Source organism: Accipiter gentilis, chromosome 33, assembly GCF_929443795.1.
Source record: "Accipiter gentilis chromosome 33, bAccGen1.1, whole genome shotgun sequence".
NCBI lineage: Eukaryota > Metazoa > Chordata > Aves > Accipitriformes > Accipitridae > Astur > Astur gentilis.
Genome location: NC_064912.1, coordinates 1,560,479 through 1,586,047, shown reverse-complemented (window position 1 = coordinate 1,586,047; position 25,569 = coordinate 1,560,479). Strand labels below are relative to the sequence as shown.

The window sequence follows — 25,569 nt, the reverse complement described above, 5'->3', positions numbered from 1 at the left end:
ACTCAAAAGTTTTGCAGCTGACAGCATCCTGTCTGAGCACAGCCAAGCTATCGGCAGGAGTTGGGATCTGCAGACCCCAGCTGAGCTCTTGCAGCTGCTTCCCTTTGGCTGAGAGCTTGGGAGCAAGAAATGAAGAGCTAGGGGTCAAAAGGAAAGCAAACACTGCTGAATATGCAGTGCCGTGGTGGCTTTTTGGAAAGGAGCGTGTTGTTGTGGGAGGACACAGGGCCAAGCAGGGTGCCATGCTGCCTGGTGCCCAGGGCATGGCAGCCCCTTAGCTGGGTGGTCACCCTGGGGAAGGCACCAGCACTGCTGTTGCAGTACAGAGGTCTGTCTTTGGGTGTCTGGGGTGCGTGGAGAGGAAGAGTTTGCTCCCCACTGCGATGAAGGACCAAACCACCCGGCTCCCTTCCCACCTGCCAAGCCCAGGGCAGAGGCAGCTGGTCCATCCTCCACGGCCGGCAGTTCTTGAAAGAGCAAATACTGACTGTGCAAACCCAGGGCAGCCTGGTATCTGGTCTGTTTAAAAATAACCCTTGTTGAGCTCTGTTCCCATACTCTCCTTGGGAGAGGAATTTGATGTGCCTATAAAATGAGTTGAGTGCTTTTTTTCTCCCCCTCATTAATATGAATGTGACAATGACAAGCAGGAAGGTTTGGTTCCCTGGGGAGGAGAGATGTCCCAGGCGTCCTCAGCAAGTCTTTCAGATGGCATGAGTGCTGATCAAGGAGCAGGGAAGAAATAAGTTCCTGTAATTCTGCCTCTGTAGGAAGAAATAAATGTATTTCTGCCTCTGACGTGACAACATAAACCCCAAACTTCCAGAGACGCCCTCGTGCTGCTGCCCCTCCATATGCAGTGTAGCGGAGGACAGTGTTTTAATATATGTGTAGATCATGAATCTGGGTGCAGAGGGTGTAAGTATGTGCGTATTGGTGCATGTATACATGCACACACTTGCTTTTTACCTTAGAAACATGAATTTTTGTCCTTTTTTGGCAGGCTTCTTCCCAATAACTGAGAAAACACTAAAGGAATCTCTTATTTTTTCAATTCCAGGTTTAAAAAATAGAAGTTCTTAATTTTGAATGTTTCTTTCTTCCTAAGGTTGGGTTCTTTGAGTCTTTAAGCAAAATAAAACCAAAGGGTCAGGCTTTCCCTCCTATTCAGTGGTTCATTCCTGTTGGGATGTTGCATCTGTTGGTTCTTAGGAATCTTTTTGGTTTGTAAAGCATAGACAATATTTGAGTTTCTGCTGTTGGAGGACAAGGAAGGGGAAGAAGATGTGTTTGGAGATGAAAAAAAAAAAATTATGCATGTTATGCTTTAAAAGGTACTTCCTTGCTCTAGATAAGCCAAGAGATAAGGTGGTAGTGGTCAAAAGAAAGAGCTCATCTGTGGGAAAGTTCAGCAGGTGAGTTGTCTTTTAGCCAGGCAATGACTGTCACATTCATGCGCGTTTCCTGGTCCTGGACTTTCACCAAAGACCTGGAAAGCTGTGAGTTTTGGTTTCCAAAGCCACAGAAGAAAGGTTTCCTCCTCAAGCTGCCTCTGTTGATGTGGGATGCAGCAAGCCCATGGTTGGCAGTGCACACTGGTTGCTCCCGCGCTCCTGGAGTGTTGGGACCCATTTTGGGGCTGACCCCAATGCATTTAGCTCTGGTGTCATTCTGCTTTCCACAGCCTGCTTAGCAAGATGTGCGCTGGGTTTGGATTTGCTGGGTGTTTTGAGGACCAGGAGGCTCTTAGCTGAGGAGAGGTGGTATTTTGAGCCTTCTTTGCTCATTCAAAGGTTGCTGGGCGCAGCAGGCAGAGGTATCCTCCCTTGGACAGAGGAGAGGTGTCTCCCACCTCGCTGCTGGACTGACTGCCAGGATCAACATGAAGATGAGCTTGTCTGTTCATCCTGGGGATGTGCAGTCCAGGTCTCTTCTGGTACTTGCTTTCTGTGGTTGTGCCTGCATTGTGCCAGGGCGCTGTAGCCCTTCTGCAGAGTGCCAGTGGGCTGCTAGCTTGGATGGACCACCACTCCTGTCTGCCTGTGCTGCCTGTTCTCTGCACAGTCCTATCTGCAGTGTTCATATCTGTATTTATGTTTTTGGCGTTTGCTCAGCCCCGTAGTTATCCTGACATTTTCATGCTGAGCTTTGTGGCCTTTAGCTGCTCTGTTGGAGGAAGCTCCTATTATCTTTTCTCAACACAGCACAAATGCTTGCTGCCGCCTTCTTCCCAGCCAAGAGCCAGCTGGGCATCACCAGACAGCTTTTCCCAATAGAAGATGCCTCCCTCTCAAGCCCAGTGGGTTTTCATATACTTATTTCATTCTCAGGTGCCAGTCTCTGCAAACAGGTTCTGCTTTCCCCGGCTAGCTCACGTGCGTGACAAGCATGGAGCAGTTTTGCCCTGCGCCTTCCTGCCCCACATGCTCACAGGTCAGTGGCTGCCTGTATGGGCTGGGCAGCCCTGCCAGTGGGAAAACTTGACATTTTTCTGTGTAACGCTTGCATTTTGGGAATGCAAGCATGTGCTGCAGGCTCTGTGCTTGAGACAGCTCTTTCCAGGTGGGCTGTGAGGTCTGCTCTGGATGCAGCCCTCTGTAGCATCCTCTCTGCAACCCTGAGGTTTTTGGTGTTGGTTTTGGAGTTGTCAAGGCACTTGGGGCACCCTGGCTGTTACCCAGAGTTAACTGCGTTTGGGCAGGAGCGGCCCGTTGGCAGGAATGGGTGGCCAGCCTGAAGATGCCTTGAGAAAGAAAGTGTAGTCCTATGGCTGAGGTAAGGTAGCTCAGGCAAGCTGGGATCGACGCTTCTATATGTTTGTTTAGCATTCAGCCTAGTGAGACCCAGATTTTAATTTAGAGCACATCACCTGGACATCCTCACCATGCTAAACCCTGCGGAAAAGGAGGGCTGTCAGTTCACCCCTCCCTACTTGGTGGTAATGACTCTTTGTGTCTGTGCCTTCTTCATTAGCTGTGCGGAAGATTTGTACTGCAATTTTTTTTTGTTGCAGTAGTTCTTGTTCTTAATTACAGGGGAAACCTGTAATCAAAGCAAAAAGTGTCATAAGCTTTGTTGTTGCTGTTCTCATCTATGACAAGCAGCAATGACAGCAAGTCAGCTTCTGTTTCCACTTTCCTTTGCTGGTCAATGAAAAGTGCAGGGAAGTCCCTTGTCCTCCAGGCTCTCTTGGATCTGGGTTATCGGGACCCAGCTGGAAACCAGGCACACACCTTTCCCGGGGTGCTCCCATGTACTGCATTGGCAAGAGCCTACACATCACCTAGGTGAGAAGAAACCAGCATTTTGTTGTTAAAAGGAGCTGCAGGACATGCAGATGTCTGAGCGGAGATGATACACATCCTGCTGCCACGTCCTGCAGCAGTTGAAGGTTTGGGGTTAGAGTGATTGATGAGTTTAATTCAGTCTGGTGTTCCCATCCGGATCTCAGCTGCTGGATTGCTCAGCGCTAACCACAATGTGAGCTGGTACCCAAAAACATCTTGCTGTGAAGATGGAAAACCAAATTTATTCAGACAATCAAAGTCTCGCATGTGAAAGCAATGTGTGCTTTGCTGTGCTCTTCTTGCTGCCCGTGGGTAAGCAACCTGCCTTTCCTTCATTTGATGATGCCTCTGATACGAGGGGCGAATGGGAATGAAAATAATTGCTTTGTTGTTATTTTTGCACAGACAAAACTTGACTACTGGGTAGCTGCAAGATAATTAACAAAATTTGGTGGTGGTATAATGTGTAAGTATCTTGCTCTCCTAGATAATGATCTAAGAGAGCACCTCCCTGCCTTAGACACTGGTATCTATTCAGGTCAGCTTATAAGATACAAGGCTTATGTTAATTTTAAAACTGGTAAAGATGAATGTTTCTGAAATCCTTCTGACTTCAAATACATTCATAGTTTGTAGCACTATAGTGCCTTTCATCTGAGGAGCTGCAAGCAGTCAGCAAGAAATGAGGCAGCTGGAGTCCTTGCCCTTCTTGCGAGAGGAGGCACCTCTGCGGCAGGGCTGGGAGAGTGGTGGCAGGAACAGGTCTGAAGGGGTTCAGCAAATACAGGCAGGGCTGGGGGGACAGGATCTCTCTCCTCTTTTCAAGTGTGTGGCTTAACTATTCAACAGTTGTAACAGAGGGGGAGTGGTATTGGCAAATAGAGCAGGTAAAATAATTCCAGGTTTGAGTAGAAATTATGAATGCTGTGCTCTGGATGTAGGCTTATCCTCGCCACCCAGAGGTGAAGATGATCAGAAAAAGGCTCTGGAGGATGCTCTGCTTTCTCCCTGAGTGGGCTGAGGCTTGGTGACTGTCACTGGCCATGGGAAGGTTTGAAGGCAGTCGTTTGTACCTTCTTCAGCAGGCTGCCTCTCTGCTAGGGGTGCTGTGTTTGGGTAAGTACGTGGAGGTGGATCAGAGGCAGCCCTGCGTAGCCTCTCTTGTTGCAGTCAAATGGAAGTTCCGCTCAGAGCGGTTAGTGGTGACTGTTGGGAGACACCCCCTGTACTTTCTACTGCTCCGTGGGTGCCAGCAGAGGCTTTCTCTGCAAAACAGCTTCCCATCAGAAGCTGGTTTTTTAGAACGACCTCATGCACTAGTCTGAAGTAGGATTGGGTTTTGCATTTCTTCTTCATCTTCAGTTAATGTCTGCTCAAATTCTTCTCCAGGGTTATCAGACAATAACAGCTACATCCTCCAAAATAGGATCACATCCCTGTCTCGAACGTCACAGAAAGTCTGGTGGTTCCAGCCTGTTCCACCTCAGGCAGCAGCTGCTAGGAGCTCCAAAATGTAGGGGGACAGGATGACTAGAGGACTGGTTATAGAAATGGAACTCTCCTCCTGTAAATAAGTGCTTTGAAACCTGTTCTGGGTGACTAGGAAATTAGTAATTTCCATTTATTAGCATTGGGTCTTTATGAAAGCAGGTGACGGTTTTGCTTGCTCCACGCGGACACCTGCAGCTGGCAGGGCCAGGGCTCTCCCAGCAGCAGCCATGAGGACTAGGTGGCCGGGATGTCACTGCAACACTGAAATTGGGGTTATGCGGTGTCTTGCCCCTGCTGTGTAGCAGCCTGCCGTGGCAGTCACTTCACGGAGGATATTTGCTGGCCGGTGCCCCGAGCTGTGCGGCAAGGGTCTGGCTGGAGCGTGGAGCTCAGGGCTGGGTGGCTAAGCTGCTGCCACCATGGAGGTGGCATCAGATGTCCAGGGTGGTGGGGCAGGGCTAGCTGGCTGCTTTGGAAGAAAAGTCAGGGAAATGTGCTGCTCCCTGCTGGGCATCCGCCCCTCTGGCCCCAAATACTCCCTGCCTGACTGCACTGCAGGCACGGAGCCATCCGACAGCAAGTTGGTCCTCAGTGCTCAAGGTTGGGATGGAGCAATGCTGCAGCATCCAGACAGGGGCCTGGAGAATTTCAGGCTTATTTTGCATTTCCTAGATACTTTTCAGCTGAGGTTCCCAAAGCACGTTTCAAATAATAGGCAATTTGTCCTTTTACTGCCCCTTTCAGGCTTGCAAATGCTATTTTCCTTTTCCACAGAAGCAATCTTGTGCACAGGGAAGCTGCTTGGCCTCTGTGGACACACATAGGGCAGCCAAGGCCGGGAAAGGATTTATTTAAGAGTCCCAGTCCGGAGTTTTCCTTTTTATGCTGTTTCTGCTGGATTTGGGTCTATGGCTCTCCATGAAACAGAGCGAAGGCAAAGTAGATGCTCCATGGAAGCACATTGGGTGATGGGTCGCAGCCAAGCTTCAAATCTGCTCCTGGTGTCAGGGTTTATGAATTGCTGTTATTTTGAGAGGTTGCTTTGTACACTTAATAGGTGTGTGATTGATCCTGGTGCCCAGGAGATTGGCTGTTTTCATCAGGTCATTTTTTATTTATAACCTAAAGCAGCTGGAAGTTCCCTCCTGGAGGGAGTGGAGGTCCCCGGAGTCGCACTGGGCTGATGGCAGGGACATGTCCTTCTGCTGTCTCCAGCTGGCTGTGAGTTGGCATCGGGGTGAGTCCCAAGAGCCGTGGCGACTTGACCAGGGGGCTCCCTCACTCTGGCGTGGGGGTGAAGCGGAGGAGAGCCTGGTGCCGGTGCAGGGACCTCTCAACCTCGTTTGGTCTCCACAGGAACAGCTCTGGAGAAAGACCTCCAGCTCCTCCCAGCCCGCGGCTCCTCTTGCAAGGAGAGCCTGTGCCAGGAGAGACAGCGCTTGGGATGGAGTCTGCTGTCCCAAAGGAACTTCCCCTCCCTCTCTCAGGCCAGCCCCTTCACCACCCATCCATCGGTTTAAAAATAGCTTTTGGGGTCTTTTTAATCTGGGAAGCCTCAGGCTAGCAGTAAGAGTTGCTGGGAGAGGGAGGGAGCGATGTGCCTGAGCATGCACGCAATTCAATTAACCGACACAGTGTAAAACACGACCGAGCTCCCTGTCCCCCTTGCCCAGAGTCAAATCAGCTATCTCTTTAATGAGGGCCTGCCTCATGCCTCGGTCAGCTAATTAAAGAGACCATGCCAGTAAGCCGTGGCACCAGGTTGACGGTGGGGAGCTTTTCTGAGCAGGATGTGAAGGGAATAAGGATCACGCTGGCAGCAGCTGCTTGGCTGGGGGCCCTGTGAATTCAGCTCACCCCCACCGAGCTACTGGAAATGGAATATCAGGTTTTAAAACCCAGTTATAAATACGAGCGCAGGAGCTGATGCAACAACCCCAGCAGACGAAAGCGAGGTGTTTAGAAATGGGAGACTGCTGGCAGGGAAGGCAGAGCTGCCCTGTTCCCCCCACCCTGCCGTGAAACCTGAGGCGGCCCCCCCAGCTGCGGAGGGGCTCCCTGCCGCCTTCCACTCCCCTCACCGAGACCGCGCATAAGGGACAACTTTGGGCTTCAATGAGTGAATTAGCCCGTGTAATTAGCGGGCTAGGTTCACTCCTGGTTCTCCCCCCCTCTAATAAGTGTGGGACTTTCCCTTGTCAGCGTATATATTTATATATACATACACTAACGTATGTGCGAGCCATCATCTAAGCAGCTGGAAGCCCGCTCAGCATGGGTAATGCTTATTGATAGATATTGTTGGATGCTGCTTGTTCAGTCCCCTAATGCAATTGCCAGGCTCAGCACTGCCCAGCTATTCTGCAGGACCAGGGACCAGCTCTGGAAATGCGATACTTCTCCCAGCGAAGCACAAAACCTCTCCCTCCCTGTGATAAGATGTGATATGCGAATATTTCCCTTGCTGGAGAATATTTATTAAGATTTCCCCTGCTCAAAAAGGGTGGTTTTCGGGGCTGTTGCTGCTCTGCCTGCTGGAAAGCACCGTGGTCTCCAAGTCTTAGGAAAAATCTGGGGGCATCCAGGTTGCCCTGTTCTGTCATTGCTCTCTCCTCCTGCGCTGCTCACCTTGCTGCACCTTTGCTTAGCAGCAGCCAGCAAGCACTTTTCTCTCCATCCACAGCATGCCTTGGCTGCCAGCGTTGGTGCTGGCGCTGCCTGCGGCGTAGGGGGGCTGCCAGTCCTGCTCAGCAGCTGCCTGTGTTGTGCTGGGGGGGAGCATCATCCATGGGGTGTGTACCCAGCTATAGGTGAAGTCAGACGCCAACCGTAGCTGAAATGACTTTTTTCTTGGTAGTGTGCTGCCTGTGTTGGGCAGCAGCTGATCTGTGCCAAGGTGGGGCAGAGAGGGGCTGGATGGGGAGGAGAGGGAGAGGGTTTTGGGGCAGGGTGCTGCGCCCCAGCAGCACCTATGGGTGTTTTCTGGCTGAGGTTTAGTGTGAGAGTCCTGGATGCAGTTGGCTTATCACCTGCAGTGCTTTAGGGGTGGAAGTACCCAGACCAGGCCACCTCTGCTCCTGGAGCCTCTGGCTGCTCCAAAAATTCTGCTACGTTTAATAGAAATAATGTTCTATTCTGACTGGGGCAAATCAGGGTCTCAGTGGATTTAGATGGGGTGAGGCCCTCGCACTGTAACCTCTCTTGGTTCAAAGAAATTACTGTAATTTGTTAGGAATAGATCTTTGTTTGGAATTTAGTACAGAAATTTGTACCTGCCAAAGAATATTTCAGGCTGGTATAGAAGAAACACAGAAAAGACTCTTCAGAATAATAAACTCCATAGGTTTCAAAATAATTTGTTGAGCAGCTTAGTAGTTTGATACCTGCGAAGTTCTTTGCAGGACTTTCCCACGAGGTGTTTAACAGTGGGTGGAGAAGCACTGGGAAGCAATATGTTCAATAAGGTAGGAAGAAACAGAAGTGCTCAGGCGCGGGGGCTGCTGGCTCTTGGCTTTGTGCCAGCACCCGGTGTGCACTGCACCTTTCCATCTCACCTATTTTCCTCTTCAGCATATAGTTTTATTCCTTTACAGCAGGTAGTCCCTGAAATGAGTGTGGCACCAGCCCACGAGTCTGTATAAAATAAAATGCCAACCCTCCTGTGGCTCCTGCAGCCCAAGCCCCGCTCCTCGCACTTGGTGCGTGTTCGTCTTGCAAAGCGTCCTGCGACTTCATCCCTGAGCATCTGCTTTGGGACACTTGGCCAGGTTGGTTTGTGTCTGCAAGGGGCAGAGCTGCTGTTTCTGCAGTCCCTGGGGAGGGCAAAGAGCTGACAAGCAGATTTTGGTGCCAGCCCCAAACCTGCTTCCCCTTTGGGGACATCGTAGTTGCTGGAGCTGCTGTTCAGAGTTCTGGGGGCCGCATCCCGGCACACCCCACATCCCCTCGCCCTGTCCATAGGCACTGCCTGTTCCGGGCAGCACTGATGGCTCGCTGGGCTGAAAAAGATGTGCTGATATAGGTGAGGGATATGCAGTCACTCTGGTATTTTAAGCCCAGCATCACTAAACCTCCTCTGAGCCTGGGTAGGAGCCGCAGTGCCTAAGCTGCCTGTGCGTGTGTCTAGCACCGGTGCCTACAGCCGGCAGGATCAAGCAGGAGCTGGGACGCGGCATCAAAACCCTCCTTGTGCATCCATGTGCGAAGTCCTTTAGGTGTCGCGCTGGAGCGGCGAGTCCCCCGCGAGCCCTCGGCCTCCTCCTCCTCCTCCTCACTTCCCGCCTGGCTCTCTGGAGACTTCGGTAACTCTGTCTCCTGGCGTCTGGCTCGGGGCGAGTCACGAGGAGCTGTGACTGCTGCATCGCCTGGCACGCCACAGGGCCGCCGCCGCCGGCACGTTAGGAAGGGGCTGGCACGGCTCTAGTCCTGTGGGTTGGAAACATCTCTGGGGACCTGGGGTGCTGCCCCAGTGCTGCTTGCCCCCACCCCGTGGGGGGCTCATGCTGATCCCTGCTCCCCCCGGAAAGGTATAAATCACTTTCCCTTCATTAGCCAGCTGGGTGTCTGGTTACTCTGGGCTCCAAAGCTTCCTCCTCGCGGGGCCGTGCGCCGTCTCACATGCCAACAGTTTGCTCAGGGCTCTTGGCTGGCTTTGGGGAAAATCTAAGTTTACCGGCGGTGACGCATTATGGGTAACGTTTTTGGGGCAGAGGGCTGGGAACCCCCAGGGCAGAAAAAAGCATTTCCTGTTGCTCGATGGCCCAGGCCCATGTACTGATGAAGCAGAAATGCAGCTCTGGGGCGGAATGGAGGTTTGCAAGGGGTCAAAACTAGGAGCTACCCCTACTCTGCATCTGTTCCTAACCCTCTCCCCCAGGGATGGACTGTCTGTGTCCTCTGCTGGCTGTCTCACCCTTGGTTTTTTGTCCTGCTGTTGCTTTATCTCTCAGCTTTCCATTCACTTGCCCTAACTTTCCATTTTCTTGTTCCTTTTGCAGCTTGAGTCTTGGTCCTTTCTCCTCCCACTGCCAGCTCTCTGTCCACCCGTGGGTCCCGAGCCAGTCTCTGGGTTATGCTGCCCCATGGGAGGGGAGAGCCCCGGGCTGGAGAAGAAGCTGGGAGCTCTCCATGGAGTGCTCCTCTGCGGGAGGGCGAGTGGCATGGGGGAGTCTTTAGGAGACCCCCAGCCCAACATGCCACCGCTTCAAGTAGAGTTGTCCAGGAGTAAAGTGAACTGTGTTTATGGTGATGTATTAAATTGCATCTGCAGTCCTCTTTCAGGGCCTGTCCAGCCTGAGCGGGACATGGTATGGGCTCAGCCTCCCATGCCCAAGCCTGCACCTTTGTCACGGCTAAGCTATTTTCGGGCTGGCTCATTTTGTTCCTGCCCTGGCATTTCCAGGGTGAGCGACATCAGAGGCTCCGGAGCTGAGCCGCTGGAGAGGAGGGATTCAGTGGTGGAGCACTTGCAGAAAGATTGGATCATTCAGTTCAAAGGTAGAAGATCCCTCTTCTTTGGAGGCAGTTCAAAAAGCCCAGAATTGCTTCCAAACCTCAAATTATCTGACCTTGGGCATAAATGCTCTGCTGTTGTGCAAGGCAACTCGTACCAGGCTTTGTGTTCCAGGAAGGTGCTTGCCGCAGCGGGACCCAGCTGAGCACTTGGGGCCCACCAGGGTGCTGTTTGGGGAGCTGACTCTGGTCCCCCTGACCTGATGGTGGCCCTTGGAGCTGCCCGGTTGGCAGTAATACTGGTGCCAGGTGCCATGTCTCTTCCTCAGGTCTCCCTCCTGTGTGGCAGCACCTGCAGCCTCCTGTCATCCAGCTGAGGAGCATGAGAAACATGGGTACAGGTGGATGAGAGCAAGGGGAGGCAGAAGCTGCCTCGCCTCCCAGGCGGTGAATTCAGGATGGTCCTCCATGCCAGCAGAGCATGTGATGGCTGGAAGAGGGTGACACAGCAGGTCTGGCCCCATCACCCCGAATGAAGTGCCTTGGGCATAGCTGTCCCACTTCGCCCTGGTGAAGCCAGTAGGCATATCCTGTGCTTGCAACCTGCCTGCCTTCTGCCACCTTCCCTTCTTCTGATGAACGCAGGGTTTGCTGAGCCCTGTCAGCACCACCAGCCCCATGTCCCAGATATCTGCAGCTTGAATTCTGGCCTTGCAGGTCTGAGCATGCTCTCTGGTTGTTGTGTCTTTGTTTCCCCTCGGTTCACACCAGAAGATGGATGTGGGACACCTGCTCGCTGAGGGAGGCATGTCTAGGTGTGGAAGGGGCAGACAGGTCCCATTTGACTTTCCCTTGTTAGTCTTAGCCGGTCCCTAGAAGAGCCACCACTGGCAGGAAGTGTCAGTGCTTGAGAGGTGACGAAGGTGTCATCTGGGAGCCAGGCTGGCTTCATGGACCACGGCTAATCCTCCAACTGTAGGTCAAAGTCTTGCTCCTGCTCCATGAGATTTTTACCATCCATTTCAGCAGACAGCAGGGTCTGGGGCTGATCCAGTTAGCAGAGGGAGGAACGTAATAAGCAAATAATATTTGCAGCTCCTCCCTGGGTCATTGGCTGCTTGGGAGAAAGAAGCTGTTGTGGTGGCGAGCAGGATGGTTCTCAGGGAGAGGAGACCCCCATGGATTTCAGCCTCTTTCCACAAGGCAGACTGCAGTGAGAGGGGAAGGCAGAGGGGAGGAGAGAAGCCACATGGATGCAAATCTGCAAGGAGTGGTACGACACCTGATGCTGTCTAACATGCTCCCAGGGCTGGAACGTGGTCCCTCCTGGTCCCTCTGTGCACCACGCTGGGTCCACGAAGCACCACCAGCAGCTGGGACATGGGTGAAATAGAGAAGAGATTCCCATTCCTTTTCCCAGCAGGCTGGAGGAACAGAAAGAAACAGGTTCAGTGCTAGGGATGCAGGAGTGCAGATGCCTCTCCTTTCTTTTCCTCGCGACTTCATAGTGTTTTATGGGGTCAAGCAGGTTCCCCAGCACCTCTCTGCAACCCTGCAAAGGGAGGCTGCCCGCTCTCCTGCCCGTTGGGAGAGAGAGGCCGAGCACAGCTCGCTGGGCTTTTGGGACGTGCGTGCTCCCAGGGTGCAACGCGCAATCCATGGGAAATGTTGGATGGTGGCAGGAGGCGAAGGGGAAAGGAGCAGGAGGAGAACGGTGTTCCCCCTCACCCTCCCCCCGGCCCGCTAAGCGTGCGGCGAATTCCTGCCGGCTGGGCTCATGTGAGAGTATTATCCCCGGGATGAGCTCATGCACGAAGCGCGCGGGTTATTCGTGTGATTCCGGGTGCTGGGGGCACTGGTGGCGGATTCCCCGGAGTTATGCGCAGTTGCCATTTCCACGCATTCCTGGGTTAACAGCCGATCGGGTTTCGCTGTTCACAACCCCATTGAGCGCTTGGGGCGATGGCTTCCGACACTGGTGAAGTGGAGTGAAATCCCTCGGCTGTCTGGTTTCTGCTTTCCCAAACCTTGCCTTCCCCTTTCTTCTTCCTTGATCTCCTCCAGACCCTCCCTTCTCTCTCCCTTGGAGTTGAACATGTTGCAGGTTCTCCTTCCTCTTCTCATTTCTAGTTGAGCTTGAATTTGTGATGCTGGTAGAAGCTTGGTTGAGGTCTTCGCTGTGTTGCGATGCTTGGAGGAGAGCTCCAGTGCCCTTGCTGGCATGTGGACCAGGCTGGTGATGAGCCCCTGCACCTATTAGTAGCCTCGCTCTGCTCTGGTGTAGTGTCCTGCTTAGTGCAAGGCAGAAAAGCAGGGAATAGAGCAGGGTAATTCCCTACTGTTTCTTTGCCTCTGTTTTCTCCTCACGGGAGGACCTCAGGGAGGATGGACAACTGAGGAAGGAGACTTGGCTGTGATCTCTCTGTTTATAATTTAGTCTCCCACAGGTTAATGATGGGACCAGCCCTCTTAGGGTGTGTATGACTAAGTTGGAGGATCAGGTCATCTCAACCACTGCCCTCTCCCAGGCCATAAGAAGGTCTACCAGGCTCTGGGGCATCTGCACGTGGCTCCTGTGCCACCCATGGCAAAGGATGCTCTTCAGAGCTCGGCTTGCTCAGCTCTTAGCTCTTTTCCCAGCGAGGAAGGGGCAGGGGAGCCAGCAGGGCCATATCTGGCAGGAAATGAGCTCTTCTGGGGCTATCGAGGGCCCATGTGCCAGAGAGGCTCTTGGCTGGCACCAGACTGGGCTATGTCCCAGCCCGTACCTCACCTTGCCGGCCGGGATGGTGACCCCACTGCCTATACCCAACCAGCCAGCTCCATGGGAGCATGTGGGGAGAGCTCAGGTGCATCCCCAAAAGGGTGAAGCCAACACACGTAGATTAACGTGCATCTGATTTAGTAGCAAAGTGGCTGGAGTCTGTTCAATCCCTTTCCAAGGTCATCCTAGCTTTGAGACGGAGCATCTGCATGGAAGCTCTTGGCTACGCTGGCATCCGCCCTGTAACTTCAGGGGGTGAATCTGCTGCCACCTCCTAGCACAGACAACCCTCCAGAGCAGTGACTTGGACCTTCAAAGTGATCTTCAAAGCTAGTGCCAAGCGGGGAGATCACGGAGGTGATGGTGGGGAGATACCACTGCTCAGATTTCCCTGGTTCCAAGTCAAGGAGTGAGGTGAGTGAGGAGAAAGCCTAATCACCCAAAATGATTTTTCACTCTGAATCCAAGGGTCTCTGAGACCTGCAGCGGAGAATCTGCTCATCCCTTGGGGCTGTGCAGGGAAGCGCTTGGAAAGAAAACCATGGGAAGGTTTGGCTGGTGTGGAGTTTATGTGAATTTTGTGCTCTCCAGAATATCGAAGGTGTTGGGTGAGCCTCAGGGGGGTTAGTGGGCAGGTACTCTGCAGGTGGAAGTGCTGGTTCTGGCTCTCATGCATCCAGCCCTGGGAGCCGTGAGTGCATCCCCCTCTCCTGCTCACCTCTGCAAGGACGGGAACCGCATCCCAGTACAACGGGGAAGAGTTGCTGGTCTGAGTTGGCTTTGGATGCTCTAAAAGGTAGCCTTTTTAAAGAAAAATAATGCATGAATTGCCCTTTTTTTGAGAGTTCCTGTGCTGCCAGTTTGTTAGGATGTGAACAAGAGGCATTTATAACAGCAGTCTCAGAAAAAATTTGCTGAAACTGTGTATGTTGAATGGGGCAGAGGACTAAACTCACAGAGACTGATTTTATTGTGTTTTTATCTTCTGTGCTGTAAAAAGCAAAAGGTGGAGCGATGTGAGTATATATAAAATGTGGTAATGGCACTTCAGAAAAATCTCATGGTGAAAACTGGAAGAACACACATGTAATTGTAGCAAATGTGTGCATGCTGCCTTCTGCCTGTGCTGCCAGCAGCTAAACCCTTACTATTTAGATACAGGCGCTAGCATGGTGTCCTGCTCTTCTGGCGAGGGGATCGTCTGACATGTTATTTTATATACACTAGCTGTGCATTACAGCTGTGTTAATGTTGTTACATGAACCTTTTTAATTTCCTGCCATTCATTTTTTTCTGTGCAACCTTAGGATGCTGCGAGTGAAGTTTCCTGTGTGTATGTGGGTATGTGGAGAAAGAGAGAGGGAGGAATGCGGCTGCTTGGAAAGGAGACACTCGGCAAAGCTCCCTGGTAAGGGAGGGAGACCGGAGGAGACGGGGGTAAGCTGGGCTCCGACACCCATCCAGAGCGATGGAGGGAAGGAAGATGGAAAGAAAACACAGCCTAAGATCAAACACATGAGTGTGTGCTGAGCGGTGCCGATTCAAAACTTCTCCTTGTTTAGCAGGAGAGAGGTGAAGGGTGTTGACATGCTAAGTGGTCGCAATTAGGCCTGGGAGTTAACACCTTATTAAGCGGGACTGGGGGCAGTTGGCACCTCCGCGCTTCTGTGTCTGCATGCTCAGCCAAGACAACAGCGCAGAGAGACTTGTTCCCAGGCTTTGGGGCTGCGCTGTTCATTTTTGACATCGATAAAACTCTTCTGGCTGCCGGGCAAAGCAGCAAACCCTGCCGAGGATGAAAAGGGAGTCCTTTGGCAGTCAGAAGAGGCAAGGGCTGCAGCCCAGCACTGGCTTCGGTGGCACCCAGCATCCTCCCCGGTGCTTCCCTCCCTCCAGCTGGCTTTACCACCGCACAATGGCAGCTCCCCGGGGGAGGTGCTGCCTTGGCTCAGGTTTTCTGTTGGGGTTGCCGGCACAGTTCTCAGCTTCAGAAGGGAGGGACTGATTCTGTGTCCACTGAAATCTGGGGCGCAAAGCTCCCAGGGGCTGGGATGCCGGGACCTGGGCAGTGTGACCTTTCCTGCGTGATTCCAGCTGGTAATGGAGCATTCATGTGCCAGGCACGTGCCTTTGCTTCTCCATCCTCAGATCTGATGAGGTTGACATAGAAGGATCAGGCATCATACAATCTATGATACAGGGTTCTTTTTCTCTTCTTGTGCCATGTTTTCAATTATTTGCAATCAAAGGGCTAGAAAATATGCTTAAAATTAATTAAAAAAAAAGTGAGATGATAGTGGCATAGGAAGAGTGCTGGAGCATGAGCTTTATGGGAAACACCAACTGTGTGTGCCAGTCCGGCTGCCCGGAGTCTCTCTGCTTTTTATTTTGTGCATTATTAGTTTGTGTAGCGTTAAACGTGTGATGAGCTGAATGAACGATGAGTGGAACCACTTTGGGATGTCCATCCCCCCACCCCACTGCAACTGCTGGTCAGCCCAAGCAAAGGAACCGGTGGGGTCTGAGACTTTTTTTGCATGTCAGATCACAGCTTTGGAGCCCTCTTCTACAAAACTTGCCGGGAGGCTGCAACCCCAGGCTTGCTGTGAAGGTGACATCCCCCAGTGACTATACATGGGAGAGGGGGACGCCAGCCCATGAAGCGCTGTTAGTCCTGCCATGTTGCGCTTTTTATTGTGATTACTGGGATGCACATCCCCGAGAGTCATTTACGAGACCCAGCCCCCGTATTTGCCCGTTGGCTTTTAGTGGCCTTGTTTGTCCTGGTTCCTGATTCAGCCCATTTGGGTTTGAGCTTTGCTATGAGAAATTCCAGGGATGCTGCTGGGACTTTCTTGGGTTGTTGCACCATTCAGAGGGTGAAACCATGGCTGGTCAGAGGGATGGGGATGAGGACTTCCCTGGTGCAGACCCTTGGTGTGGATGGAGTAGGACGCAGCCCGTTGGGCTGGGGATATTTCAGAGCTGAACTCTCTTCCGCAGTCCGGCTGCGCATCTGTCAAAGGGGCAGGGAGGGATGTTGTGCCCTGTGAAAGGATGGGGGATGCTGCAGGGCACTGAGCTGACAACTGCCTTCGTGGCCCTGGAGGCTCTTGCCTCACCGTGGGCAATGGAGGCAAGGGGATGGGGTCTGCAAAGCCAAAGGGCTTGAGGGGGTGAGGAGGGAGGGTGGGATTCACCTACCCGGGGTGAGAGTCCTGCCCTCTATGGGGACTTTGCCACTTGGACATGCACCTGGTGGGTCCTTGTGCAGTGCTGTGAGCCCATTGCTTGGCCTCTGTCCCAGCTTCCCCCTGTCTCCGCTGTGCCACAGAGCAGAAGTAGAGGAGCAAGGGCAGCCTGTCCGTAGACTCTCTGCGGGGAAGATGCCTGTGGTCCTTCCACGGTAATACAGATCACCACCAGTGGGGCCATGGGGGATGCCGGAGCATCCCACCTCCAGATGGGCACCATGCAGGAGGAGCTGTGCCTGCCGGGACACGTCAAGGAGATGGGATCTCCTGTACTGTTGATGGCTGGCATTCCCAGATGCAGCTGGGGAATGCTGATTTGGCTCCCAAGGATGCTTCCAGCCCCATTCATTGCAGGTCCCTGGGGTTGGGGTGTGGTAAGTCCCTGCTTGGTCAACCCGTTGTGCTGATCTGCTCCATCCTCTGCCCTTTTCCTTGCTTCCTCTCCTGCTTCCCTTGCTTGGGAAGGGGATAGATTTGCTGGCCTCCATGCGAGCCTGTGACCTCACTGCTGTCACCATGGCAAAGCAGCATGATGTCACAGCACTGCAAATTCAGAGGAGGAGGAGCCTCCTGGCAGGCGTGAACACGCGGGAGGGGTGGGTGCGCCGGCTGCAAGGGGGAAACCATTTAACTTGAATCAGAATGGAGCAATGTCAAAAACTGAGACGGCATTAAAGATAAACTGCTGTAAATGTAATGGTTTTCAATGTTTGCTTTTATGTGACAGCTGCTTTTAAAAGCTGGCGGCTCTCCAGGCGGCGAGAGCCGTGGGTTAGCAGAGCGGCTGGTCCTCCGGCAGCGCGGCGTGCCCTTCAGAGAGAGAGGCTCTGCAGTGCGGAGAAGATGCATTTTTGTGGTTCTTGTGGTTCCCTGTGTTTTTTGGGAGAAGGAAAGAGGCGACTGGAGCACAGATCTGCAGCTCCAGTGCGCTCTGGGGCAGGCGACCGGCACTGGGAGGGCTTGCGCTGCCTGTCCTGGCATGGTGCCCGCAGCCTGCCCGCTGTGGGTCCTGTTTGCTGGGTTCCCTGGGGCAGCCGGGGTGGCTGTACAGTACACCCTCTTGCCGGTGCTGCCGTGGCTGCTGGCTGAAACGAAGGCGTGTGCTGCCTAATGCGATGTTGCTCGGTTCCTGCGCTTGCTTGCAGCTGGCTACCCCGTAAGCGATGGGGCAGGAGCGATGGCCCCTTCCCCTACTCGCTGGGCTGAGGTGTGGAACCCTGGGGCCGGGGTAGCCCAGGACATTGGGGTTTTGCTGTAGCCTGAGGTTTTCATGTCTGCTGCTTTGGCACGGGGCTGCATGAAGGCATCTTTTACCCTGACAGCAAACCCATGGTGACAGCTACCGCGAGGGGTAAGATTAAAACCAGATGCACCCCTCTTTCTCAAAAGCTAGCTGAGCCAGAAACAGCCCTCTGGGGATGGATCGTCTGGGAAGGGCTTGGACACGCTCCTTTGCCCGTGCTCGGCCTCCAAGCTCGAAGGCACAGCTAAGCCCCGGGCGAGGCGGTGCCCTGCCGGCGCTGCCTGCCGCTGGGCAGGAGTGGGCAGCCCACGGGGCCCTCGCCCGACAGGCAGCATCGCCTGGAGCTCGCGCACAGCCCCAGCTAACTAGAAAAGACATCTTTAATTAGAAAAAGGCAGCGCATAGTATGTGTGGCGCCTGCTTTTAAAGGGCTTTGCGTGTTGTCTTCGTTATGGGTGTGAGAATGCAGCTCACTCTCTTTTTCTTTTAGAACAAATTAAGGACACATTTCACCCATCAGGAGATGAAATAAAATACGAGCAGGGAGTAAGCGTGCCTGGCGAGCTCCCTCTTTGAGTTCAGCCTCATTCTTTGCGCCTCCTCCACCCTGCGGGCAGCGGACCCCGCGGTGGGCAGGTGCTGCTGGGCTCCTGCCTCCCCTGCCCACAGGCAGATCCTATCCCGTCCCTGATTTCGCAAGGGCCCCGTGACCTTCCTGGCTCACCTGGGCTGCTCCTGCACCCTGGGGTTGTGCTGACCAGCCGCAGGTGGGCAGGGGGCACGCTGCAGTTTGGGGATCCCATAGTGGTCTGGGTGGAGATGTCCACGGCTGGAGCAGCTGGTAGAACCTGAAGCTCTCGATGGAGCTTAGATGGGAGGCAAATGCTTTGTGGCAGACCTAGGCCTGTCACATGGTGGGATTCCCCTCCTTGGCGCTGGCTGTAGGGATGAGACCCCTTCGTGGGCACCTGCTTTTTCACTTTTTTTAAATTTTTTTCTAAATGTTCTTTTCCTGCTGCTGGGTTTGAACTCCCCAGAGAAGCACTGTCTTAGGGCCTTGAATGGAGGGCGAGGTGTGGGTTGGAGAAAGGGATAAGGAATAAATCTGTTCTTGTGAACAATACTGATGTTGGTGTTCTGTAGCGAATGGTTCCAACTCGGCGCAGACAGCTGCCATCCCCGGCTCTGTGAGAACCATGGCAATTGGAGCCAGGAGAGGCGTGTTCGGCAGCAGTGTCGGGCTGTGCCATGCCGTGCTGAGCACGGGAGTGCGGCTGGCGAGAGGCATTGCAGCCAGGAGAGCTGTTGGGGTGGGCACTGTGGGGGGTCTGGCTGCGGGAGCCCTGGCTGGGGGCACAGGTCTGGCAAAGCATCCTTGGGGCAGCAGTGAATAGGCTCCAGTCCCCAGCACCGCTGTCCCGGTCCTCGTTTCAATGGCAGAGCATCAGAACTGTCGAAGCCTGAGAAAAAAAACCCTGGTGCAGCCATTCCTCCCCCTTCAGTAATCCTTTCTGTAAGCTGGATTTAGGGATTCACTGTGGCATTAAATGCAAATAACAAACGAGTCGGTTTTGCACCAAATGGGGGAGGAAAGCAAGTCTGGGAAAGGAGATTCTGTGCGGTAACGTAACTGTAGCTCGGAGGGGCCCACGTCTCTGCGGTGTGTGTCTCTCTCTGCGTGCCTCTATTTTCCTCTTAATACTCGTGGACTGCTGGCTTGTAACGTGACGACTTTTCAACGTCAATAATGTATTGAATAACAGTGTAAGAAACTGGGGGAAGCATTAACTCTTTCTCCAGTCTGCAGCTTGTGGCAGCGATCCTTGGGGGGAGAGCTGTGGTCCTGTAGCCAGGGCTGGGGATGGTAAAAACCCAGCCCTGGGGGGTCCCTCGTCCTAAGATTGCTCCCTGCACCCCAGCCGCAGGGGTGAGAACGACAGGCACATTGTCCCTCCCCATCTGCTGTTAGGCTGGCTGGTGAGTGCAGGGTAGTGCATGGTTTTATCACAAAATGGTTGAATTAGCTAGGAGTTTATCAGTGCAGTGACGTTAAATGACAAGGCATTACTTGGTGCGGAAATTTGGCACATCTTTGATTTTTTTTTTCTCATCCTGGTGACTGAGGAGTAGCTTTTAGCGCTTCCAGAATGGATGTTCACCACCTGGAAAGTGCCTCTGCCTCTTGTCTGTACCTACCCAGCTGGGACCACTTCCCACGTCAGACTGGTGTGTGCTCCTGCCCCGTCCTTGTTGACATCTCCTGCTCACTAGGACAGTGGTTCCCTCTTTGCAGCTCCTTGGTGTTGAATGTAGTTTTTTTCCCCATCATGGAGACTTCCCTGCTATGGAGCCAGCTCTCCGGCAGCGCTGAGGAATGGCTGATACCAGCAAGCAGCAGTTGTTTTGTAAATGAGTAAGCACTAACGTCAAGGAAAGGACCATTACAATTGTTAAATCTATGCTCCTCTGGTTCAGACAGAGAATTTCAGCTTTAACATTTGCAGCAGATACCCCGGCGGGAGGGTGGCTCTGCACGGAGCGGTGTCCAGCACCCCGCTCGCACTTGGCTAGAGCAGCAGTGCCAAATGAAAGTCGAGTTTCATAGTGCGGCCCACCGTCCGTGGGTCTGACAGAGACCTGCCATGGTGGGAGCACTGTGCGGACGCCCTGAGCTCACCCTCCTCCTCCTGCCGTCCCCAGAGCCCCTCAGCACGATGAGACTCATGTGCCCACTTGACCATGTTGCTTGGCGCTTGCTCTGCATGGGAGAGCTCAGCTCAGCACCATCCCCTTCACCCTGCCCAAGCTGGCGCTTTGAAACAGTGGCCTATGAAACAGACTTACAGGTTTTGAGCTCTGCTTTAGCAAACCATGAGTCTTCCCAAGCCAGCTTTTATTTGTTTGAGATTTGCAAATCGTGGCCCCTGGCCTGGAGCTCGTGTTGAGGAGTGGGAGCAAGAGGGCGGCTTGGTGGGCATCGGGCAGCCAGCCAAGGTCAACCCTGTCTTGTCCCTGGCAGCTGGGGCTCCTTGCTGCTCCCTGCCGCCTTCCTTTGCTTGGGGACAGGGCTCAACACATCCCCTTGACCCAATGTTTTGGAGAGTGAGCCTGCTTTCCAGTTCCTCCTGCCCAGTTGCATTTCATTGTGCTCCGTAGCATAGCAGGATAGCATGGGATGGTGGATTTGGGTGTTTGATAAGAGCAGAAAAGCTGTGCCCCCCTCCTGGCACCCTGTCCCATGCCTACCTGCCCCATTGTGGGATGGTATTGACAACAGGAGCCTTTGTATAAATGCTGTGAATACATTGGAAGGTGGTAGATGGGGATGCCAGCAGCAGCACTTATCTGGGTGACACAAGCGGGACTTGCTCTGCAGCCTTGAGGTGCAATTTCCTCCTCTCTTCCTGGGCCCCATTTGCTGTGCTCATGAATACCGTGCTGGGGACAGCTTCCAGTTCCTTTTCCATGTTCCTTGGAAAGCCCCACAGCTACTGATGTGTCCGCCGGGTAACATGAACATGACTGATGTTATCGCTGGAGCAGCATCGTCTCTCCTCTCCTCTTTCTGTTCTTGGGGAAGTTTCTAAAGCTCTATGAAGATGGAGGCCTCGGCTCCCCGCTGACGTAAATCAGCAGCCCTTCTCCAGCTCCGCTCAGAGCAGCGCTGATTTACGTGAGCCAGGGGCAGACAGTCTGTTCCTATGTGGTCGCTGCGTGCCCTGGCCCCGCGGCATCGCCCCATGGCGTTGCTCTGCGCACCCTGCTCGCCTGGGTGCTGCTGCAGGGAGGGGGCTGCAGGGGATGCAGCTGGGAATGGTGTCGGGAACAGGCTGAGACTAGCTGGTTTCCAGCCAGCATGAGCTTGGCTAAGTCCTGTGGGGGACCCCCTCCTCCTGTTTGGCCTCAAGGAGAGGAGGGAATTAAAAAAAAAAAAAGGGAAAATGTTGGTTTTGTTTTGGCTGGGGAGCTGGAGCCACAAGGAATGTCGGGTAAACCACAGCTCGGGTTACCCTCTTCCAGCGCACGGCGTGACACTCCGGCTGGGCGGCAGAAGGGGCTTCTCTCTCCTCGCCCCTCTAATACAGAGCACAAAGCCCAGCCCGGGCCTGCAGGAGGTCTGCAGAAAGAGGGAGTTCTGCCGAGAAGCGGCAGCCCGCAGGCAGGGCAGAGGCTGCTCGCTCCAGGTGGTAGATGGGGCTCTCTGGAAGCAGAAACCAGTACAGGTGGCACTGGGAGACCAGTGCTGTCCCTGCTATCTGCTTGACCTGCTCCCTAAAATGGCCAGGGCTCTGTTTTGACTCTCAGTTTTGAGGAATTTGCTTGTAGGTGAAACCTCCCAAGGAAACTGGAGCTATGGAGGGGAGTGCTCAGGCAGGAGGGAGATGTTCTTCTCTGATGGATACGAGTGGGATCTGAACTTCCCAAAGAACAGCGCTGGAGTCAGTGGTCCCTGGAGTGAGCTGATGGGTGCACTTTTGGGCACCCTATGATGGGCACCCTGACTGTTGCCAGAGCTTGTACGAGTCGGGACCCTTAGAGATAGCGCAGGTGGGCGCTGATATTGCAGGGGATGGGGACTTCACCTTTGTGTGTTATCTCCCATGGTGTAGGGTACCTCACCAGACCAATTGCTTGGAGACCAGCTCCATGGGGGATCAGTGAAAGCTCGTGCAGAGCCTCAGATATCCCACTGAGTCTTTTCTGTTGAAGAACTGATATTTTGGCATAGGACACAACAAGAAACCTTTTTTCTAGAGTGTGTACTAAAGGCAAAGACGATGGGGACCAGGACAGGGGGAGCAGCAGTTTTCCGTGGTTAGGACCCCTGCCTGCATGTTCATGGTGCAGAGACTTCAGCTGTGAGGGGCTGTTCAGTGCCAAAAGGGTAGAGGATTTTATACCAAATGCTTATAGACCTTTTCCATTATGATAACCTTAATTCAATGCAGGTCATCTATGGCACATCCCTGGGGTAGGCAAGGTTATAAGGCCACAATAGTTGTGCCACCCAGTGCAGGAGAAGCACTAAATCCTTCTCCTGACGTACAGGCACAGTGTGTGTCCATCCAGGTAGGCTGCAACGTGGAGAGGGATCTTATGTTGCAGCTACAGGCTGTCTCACACACAATACTTGGCTCTCTGTGATGTGACATGTTGGGTGACAGCAGGGACATGCTGTGGGACAGTTCTTCCACTGTGCAACATGTTGCTAGAGGGGAACAGGATCTCACCTGCTGCTGCCCCGTTGTGGGTGAGCAGGCAGAGGGGAGGTAGGAGCATAGGCAAGGTCCGAGGAAGGTCTCCCAAGCTGTGGGATGTGGCACCCACCCTGGGAATGCCTGTCCCCCCCCCTGCCCCTTGGATGCCACTGAGAGCTTTTGGAGAATGATAGCAGGGACCTGAAAGCCCCTTTTCAGCAATGGAGAAGCAAATTGTGTTATTCTTTGGTCTCTAAAACCGGTGACTTCAGAGAGGACAGCTCGAGAGGAAGGAAGGAAGGAAGACCTGAAACCAGAGTAAGAAGTTCCTGAAATGTGAGAGCAGCCTTCATCCTGATGTGCTGAGCCTCTCATCTCCTTTCCTCTTCTAACGCTTTTGGCTGAGCTCTAAGTGGTATTAAATCTTAGCTGCAAACTTTTTCGAAGTTCAGATCCTCCCTCCTGGTAATAAATCCAGCCATGGCAGTTCCTGAGCTCCTGACGTGGATCTTCTGAGTTTACCATATCCTCTTGCGTTTGGTTTTGTTGGGTCTATTCTGACTCTTCATCACTGCAGGGGCCCCACAGATCTGTTGGTGATGGGCATGTCCCCCTGCAGGGGTGGCTTAGGGTGCAGAGCAGGTTAAAAGCACAGAAGCTGTGAGCTCCTGGGTGGAGCAGAGGATCTGTGGTGTGGGTCCTGCAGGTTTTGTTAGGCTCCTTAGGTGCTGTGGCTGAGCACATCCCCACGATGGGACAAGGGACGCAGTTTCCCGCAGCGCTGACCGTCAAAGCACCGGACACGGGGCGGCAGCTGGAGCTGGCCTGGGAGACAGCGAGGCGGCAGGGCTTAGCACTGGGAGCCGGAGGTCGCTGTGGCCGGGGCTCAACTCTGCTGAGTGCTGGGAGGTGAGCACCAGGCCTGGAGGCCGTGGGATGCGCTTTGGGATTTTCCCTATGGAGAGAAGGGAGATCTGGACCAAACCATTCAGCATAACAGTTTTCTGGGTAGAAAGGGCGGTGATGAGATTTGCAGTGCCCAGGCTAGAGGAAAGAGCTGTGTGGTCAGCAAGTTGTGGTCTGGCAGGATGGATGACACTGCAGGCAGCTGCCCGCCTGCCAGCATTGCTTTATGCCGGCACCGGCAGAGAGGTGGCGTGAGCTGACTTGCAGCTCCAGAGCTGGCTGATGCTTCGCAGCGTTTCTTGCTGATTCAAGGGCAGGCAGGTGGGGATGACTTGATGGGCCTGGAAGTTTTGATAAAGATAGCATGGTTTCCAGCCCCGCGGATTAGTCTGGGGCTGGACATGCTCTGTGTAAGAGCTCCTAAGCATGCGCCTTTCCCAGTATTTCCCATGGCCGGAGCTACTGTTGAGTGACTGTGGAATTAAAGTATCGTTTGCAATTTTCTACATTCCAGAGTGGTGTCAGGTTTTGGCGGAGGGCAGGCTCCGTGTGTGCCTGTGTGCTTCGCTTGGCCTGCAAGCCCCTGAATATCTCGGAGGCCACGCACATCACTGTTGTCCTTGCAAACTCCTGCTCAACTGAACGGATGGGGAAGCGTACGAGAGCCAAAGCGAGGGCAGGAGGGAGCCCAGCCTCTCAGCTGGTTGGCTGGACAACCAGTTGCCCCACACTAACACTTATTTCCAAAACAAAAATTTCACCCCGGCAACATATATGCATTTTCCCATGATTTTGAACGATGGGAAGATTGGAATCCAAATAAACCCAACTGCCCGTGGTTTTAGACATCTCGTACTCCCCCAGCATCAGGCGGGTGGTTGTCTCCAGGAAGGCTGGCCACAAAATGTAACCGAAATCCCAGTCTAAACCCCAGTTAACTCCAGCAAAAAGAAAGAAGGAAGTTGTTGTTTCACAGCAGCCGATCCATCTGCTACCCCTTGTGGGGCCGGGGCCGGCTACGAGAAGCCAGCGGTGCTGTGGCTTTGGGTGCCTGCCTCCGTCTGTGCGGCAGGGTTAAACAAATATCAGCACTGGGTTTATATAGCAGTGGAGGATCTCAAAGCGGTTTGCAGGCTGTAATGGATTAAGCCTCGCTATGTTGCTGTGGTTGGGTTGGGATGGCATTCACAGTCTGTTTTTCTTTTGCAGTGGAGGAAACTGAGGCACAGAAACGTGAGGGGTGGGATTTGTCTGTACAAATAGAGACACAGTGGTGCAGACGTACATGTCTGGGCTAGGTCTCTGGACTCCCTTTGCTAGAGGATGGAGAGAAATGGGCATCACCAGAGTGTCATTGGCTTGTGTGAATGGGTGTGTAAAACAAAGGAGAGGAATGGTGACTTTGGAGATACCCTCATCTTGCTCTTGGCTGGAGCAGATGCCTCCGTTGCAGACGTGGAAAGGAAGATGTCAAGCCTGTGCCTGATGATAGTTCTCAAGTGACATAAGAAATCTCCAGCAGAAATGGAAGTGGAATTTGGCTCTGTTATGAGCCTTGCTTTAGTTTAGTAAAACTATGTTTTAGTTGTCTTCCTCCACAGAGGGCTTGGCTGGCCTCACCTCAGCTTTGGGTCAAGGAGTGTACTTGCTGTTATGGAAGTAAACTTGTGAAGGGATCTCCATGAAGGCTGTTTCAGCCTATCTCTGTTTCCTTATCTCATATGTCCATGATGCCCGCCCAGGTCCTTTTCCCTTGTTCAGCTGTGCAGTGTTCTCCTGGCAACACTTGAACTCAACAGGACATGACCTGAAGCCTCAGCTGAATATGTGCGTGGGACTGTGTTTCTGTTGCTGGAAAAGTGCTCCTAAGTCACCTTTCATAGGAACCGTGGGGTTGCATGAATGCAAAGAATCTGGAAGCAGGCAAACACTTGTGCTTGTGCTGGAGCAGCTCCCGAGGCTTCCTATACCCCGT

At 53.3% G+C, this 25,569-nt stretch overlaps 1 protein-coding gene across 4 annotated transcripts in view; it reads left to right on the top strand.

Moving 5' to 3' along the window:
• The window catches only part of LOC126034279 (ankyrin repeat and fibronectin type-III domain-containing protein 1-like), a 256,666-nt gene that overhangs the window by 129,749 nt on the left and 101,348 nt on the right, over nucleotides 1–25,569 (top strand). The window lies entirely within an intron of this gene.